The sequence below is a fragment of the Achroia grisella genome, unplaced genomic scaffold (assembly GCF_030625045.1).
Source record: "Achroia grisella isolate CSIRO2021 unplaced genomic scaffold, CSIRO_AGI_Agris_v1 utg794, whole genome shotgun sequence".
In the NCBI taxonomy this organism is placed as follows: Eukaryota; Metazoa; Arthropoda; class Insecta; order Lepidoptera; family Pyralidae; genus Achroia; species Achroia grisella.
In genome coordinates this window covers 1,210,769-1,216,768 of record NW_026713026.1, presented here as the reverse complement: position 1 = coordinate 1,216,768, position 6,000 = coordinate 1,210,769, and positions in this window count along the sequence as shown.

Genomic DNA, 6,000 nt, shown 5'->3' with positions numbered 1-6,000 from the left:
TTGTCTTTTTTTATACTACTATTATATGTTATCAAACAATATAATAATATGTAATAATAATAATCTCAGGACAATACACACAGCGCCATCTAGACCCAAGTTAAGCTAGCTAAAGCTTGTGTTATGGGTACTAGACAACTGATACAACTGATACAAAATCCATAATATATTTATTCATGCATACCGTCAATTCGGAATGGTTTCGAGATGAGAAGAACTGACTATTACTATACTAAGTATTCTTTTCTAATAAATGTTGTGTATACAATAACAATTAATAATAATACTCGCAAACTTTCGCGTTTAACTAGACCCTGAGAAAGTGTATGGGTTACATTTTAGCGCAAAATAGGTTGTAAGGGGTTGAAATCGGACATGAATGGTTGTGTGAAAATATCACCATTTTTTTAGTAGAATGATAGTACATTTTTCGGTTATAATCTATTTTCTTTATTTGGTCAAGGTCACTATTCTACGCGTTCTACGCGGACGAAGTCGCACAGCACAGCTAGTAATTTTTTTTTTTTGGTTCTTTATTCCCTTTTCAGGGAAAGGCAAAAGGACTCAGCCCATACAGCCATTGTCTTCAGTAGTGTTTTCTTATATTTTTTTCTTCTTAAAAAAAATCCAAATAATTATCTTCGCAAGTTATAAATCTTGTTAATAAGATGTCAGTTGGTACATCATCAATGATGGAATAATTGAAGTGACACAACCTATCGAGTCCGCCAAAATGTCATAATGACAGCAACCTCGTTACGTGACTTTCATGTTTATGCAATAAAAGCATTACAGGAACTACACTTTAGAGCTGCTAGTAAAACAGGATGCGCGATGGCAACACCTTTGTTTTTGTTGTTATCGGTTGCATTATGTTATTGCATATATATAGGTCATTACTTAATAGTGGTCTAGCGGTGTAGCGTACCGCCTTACTTCCGGATTTCGGATTCGATTCCTCGGTACAAACATTTGTATTCATGAATATGATTGTTTGTATCGATCTGGGTGTTTTCTACGTATAATATTTAGGTACTTATGAAAAAAATTGCTATGTATTTGTATCAGTTATCTAGTACCCATAACACAAGCTTTAGCCATAACTCTAACTTAACTTGGGTCTAGATGATGCTGTGTAAATTGTCCTGATATTATTATTATTACTTAAAAATAACTGGCTGTATACTAAAATATATTTTTTAAAATTTCTTTTTTTTAACCATTCTATTGTGAAACTTTCTGAACAATCCATACTCGTTTAGTTACTGATTTGGACTGAATATGGAGTTGGACGTCTTGGAGTTTTTAGTTAGTACAAGTCACATAGTACGCCCTATATACTATACATAGAAAACACCCAGACCAATACAAACAATCATACTCATAAATACAAACCTCAGGCTTGAAATTATTTTTTTAGGCTGTTGATAAAATGTAAACAAATATGACATACAAAATTTATTACTCTTAATGGGGTAAAATAAAATAGGGGATGAAAGTTTGTATGAAAAATAGTCATTTTTAAACAAGAAGAAGGATGAAACTTTTTTTGCTATTGAATATTTTTTTTTCTTTTTTGGTCATGGTTATTATAATAACACAGACGAAGTTGCGGGCACAGTTAGTACATTCTATACCCAGACTGGATTCTGTGTACTAGCTATACAAACAATGATACTCATGAATACAAATTTGTTTGTATACCAAGCGAGGAATTGAACCAGCGACCATTGGAAGTAAGTGGTGTGCTAAACCATTAGACTACAAAACCTTTGGGAGTGTGTCAACTAAACTGTAAATGTTGATGACACGTATTCCAAGTTGAACAACAAAATGGCACCCAGATATCATTGTATCCGTATTGAATCGCGTGAGAACCTTCACCATAGAACGTCGCCTGCACTCGCTAACTCGCTAACTAGGGTAATGGTTGTTAGTAATGAGTTTAAACGCAGTAACTATGACCTTACTGCGCATCCAACATAGTTGACAGTAACCGTTACAGGGTCTGCTATGAAAGACAAATTCAGAATTTTTAACAGTCCGACATCTTCTAATACGCACATGAAAGGTAGAAAGGTACAGCTTCCACTTTCAGTTGATATTAAATTATTTTTATTTTCGCTCAAGTTAATATAATGTACTATATGTGAATTATGTGTAACCTAAAATTAGCTTTAATATTGTCACATAAGTATTTTTTTTTATTAGGAGTTTGGGCTATTGTTAGGTGTTTATCACACTGCGACCTATATAGATCTGCTGTGCTCGCTCTTATTCAAAATTCGCTGCCTAGCGACGGTTTTTATTTCCTCAGGATATAGTATATACTTTCCAAAGGAGATATCTCACATAAGTCACTGTGAATATAAATATAACGCCATTGGTTTAAAGAAAATGAATTAAAGGTATATTTTTTCTTTTATATAAGAGCATTCCCTTTATACCCTGTAATTTCCCTGCCATGTTGAACACTCGATGACTCAACTCATTATATTTCCAGATGAAGCATCTGGAAATATTTTTATTTACGGTCAAGTCAATATAATGTACTATATGTGAATTATGTGTAACCTAAAATTAGCTTTAATATTGTCACATAAGTATTTTTTTTTTAGTAGGAGTTTGGGCTATTGTCAGGTGTCTATGACACTGCGATCTATATAGATCTGCTGTGCTCGCTCTTATTCAAAATTCGCTGCCTAGACCCGTATTTATTTAATTTAAAAATAACAATGACTTACAAAATTATGACTGTGTACTAAAAAGCATGAATGCTTTGTGCGCACACAGGGCCGTATATAATACAATAATTACTTATCTGCTAGATTTATGACAGGTATACAAATCTTATTACAACTTACTTTACTACTTTTTAAACCAGCCAACAAATGTTTTTATGATTAGTAAACAAGCAATACAATCTAGAATAATATTTGAACAATTATTAGTAATTGAGTGGGCATGTGGTGAGTTCAGTTGAGGTAAAATAATTGAGGGTAGGTATCAGTACCGGTCGTGTACGTCTGGATTTACTCACTTCGTATATAGGATGTTTCAAATACTTATATCACAATTCATAAAAAGATGTAAAGTGTATATTATTAGTTATTCATATTATAATTTAATAATGTAGTATGGAACAAGAATTGAAGGATATTCATAGGAGCGACGGTTTTTATCTCCTCAGGATATAGTATATACTTTCCAAAGGAGATATCTCACATAAGTCACTGTGAATATAAATATAACGCCATTGGTTTAAAGAAAATGAATTAAAGGTATATTTTTTCTTTCATATAATAGCATGACCTTTATACCCTGTAATTTCCCTGTCATGTTGAACACTCGATGACTCAACTCATTATACTATCACAGGGGTATTTATCGAATCGAGAAAATCGAGTGTAAGTTTGTTAGTACGAATGGATGTTTGTCACTCTTTCACGCAAAAACTACATAACAGATTTTGATGAAACTTTACAGTAATATAGGTTATACATCAGAATTATATATAGGCTACACGCCACAGCTAAATTATTTATTATCATCATCATCGTCATCTCAGCCCGGAAGACGTCCACTGCTGGACATAGGCCTCCCCCAAAGATCTCCACGACGATCGGTCCTGCGCTGCTCGCATCCAATGCCTTCCAGCGATCTTGACCAAATCGTCGGTCCACCTTGCTGGAAGCCTTCCCACGCTGCGTCTTCCAGTCCGTGGTCGCCACTCGAGGACTTTACTGCCCCAACGGCCATCTCACCAAATTATTTATTATATATATTTATAATTATACTATTATAAATGTATACCCTATATTTGATTTAACTTTCGAGCCATATTTAATACAACAGACTTCGCAATTGAGCCATGAAAGCGTAACATTTAAACAAACATTAATTTAACACTCGCTTTCTTAGTTCCAAGTATTGGTATGCCATCGTTGTCGCACGCGATTCTATCCGCCGTATTCCAACTGTTTTTTGATTTCATTATAAATTCAATATGAGCATTCTATTTTTCTTTTATATGATTGAAACTGCAAACAAGCTTATAAATAGCAATAAGCGTTGCATATACAGCATCGTAGATATCACAATATGTGTTGCGGAGTTTATAGTTAGTTATTTGTACCTCTGGTGACTCAACATCATCATTATCAGCCCACTGCCGTCCATTGCTGGACAAAGGCCTCTCCCAAGGCATGCCACTGGGCACGATCTTCAGCTTCTCATTCAGTTTCTACCCGCAACCTTACGTATGTCCTCGCTCAACTTACCTGCGGGGAGTCCTACACTATTTGCGAATTCGCAGTCTCCACTCTAGAACACGTCTACTCCAGCGAGCATCGGTTCTGCGACAGATATCACCACCACTGCCACTTCAACTTGCAAATACGAAGAGCTAAGGTGACCTTAGTTCTCTGGCGAATTACTTCGTTTCAGATTTGATCCCTCAGAGAAACTCCAAGCTCTTTCCACAGTTCGTTGAGCAACTTTGAGTTGGTGGACGAGTCGTATCGTTAGTGTCCACGTTTCGGCACCGTAAGTCATAACGAGTAGGACTCACTGGTTATAAACTTTGGTGTTATATGGTCTGTAGTGAATAGTACATTGCTTGCTATTCATTGAATGTTAGACATAGACACCTACATAAGTATACAATGAAAATAAACTGTCTTAAAAAAATCAGTTGAGTTTCTTGCCAGTTCATCTCACTTGAATCTGTATCTGGACGCTAGGGAAAAAATTATAATATAAGAACTTAACGTTCATAAGCGATTAAAATGTCGTATATGAATAAATTAGTTCTAATTTTATTTGATATCATTGCCATTCCTCGCCATTGCCATCCCATTCTCTGTCATCCTGCCTCGTTCTTTTTTTATTCGAGCCATGGAAAGGTACTTCTTCACAACGTGATATTCGGGTTTTCCCATAACATGTCCATACCACCTAAGTCTACATTTTTTGAGCTTTTCGGTAATAGGTATCACTCCGAAGCTGCCCCTAACATACTCCATCGGACTTCACTTTAATAATAATAATCTCAGGACAATTCACACAGCGCCATCTAGACCCAAGTTAAACTAGCTAGCTTGTGTTATGGGTACTAGTTAACTGATACAATTTTTTTTTCGTAAATATACATACATAGAAAACACCCAGACCGATACAAACAATTATACTCATGAATACAAATGTCTGTGTCGTGCGAGGAATCGAACCCGCGACCATTGGAAGTAAGTGTGTGTGGCGGTGTGCTAAACCGCTAGACCACCGAGGCCGTCAATACAATATTCGTATCATGATGTAATATTATCTTATATCTGTTATCACCTACAATTATGCATAATAACAGTATGTAAGTTAATATTACATTGCACATTACACTTAACTCGTTAAGGTTCAGTAGCAGCAGTGTCACGTTACCTATCTGTAAGCGTGGGAGCGGTGTTGGGTTCTAATCCCGCGGTACACTGCTTCCCGGTGTCATTGTTCAATTGTTTTGTTTTCGTTGAAACGCTACGATACTGGCCACTAACTAACTTAAAGATAAAATTGGTAAAAGAAGAATTCGCTTAAGCGGTAAGACCGCCTTTTGTACCTACATACTATGTATGTTCTGTTTTATGTTTATATATTTTTTAAGGTGCAATAAAGATTAATAAATAAAATGTCCGGCAAAAAATTCAAAATATCTTTATTCATGTAGGTCTATTACAGACTCTTATGATATGTCAAATCTACCGTCAGTTCGGAATGACTTCGAGATGAGAAGAACTGACAAGAAACTCAGCTCGTATTCTTTTCAAATAAACCGACATGTTTACAATAATACAGAGTCATTAAAATTCAAATTCAAAAAGCATATGCTATAGCAAAAAAAACAATCTAATCAGTATTCGCAACCTGAACAGACCAGTCCCCACAAGCAGCACCCGTTCACGAGTATGATGGATGAGCGAGCCATTGTACTCAACCATATTTGACCCGGCC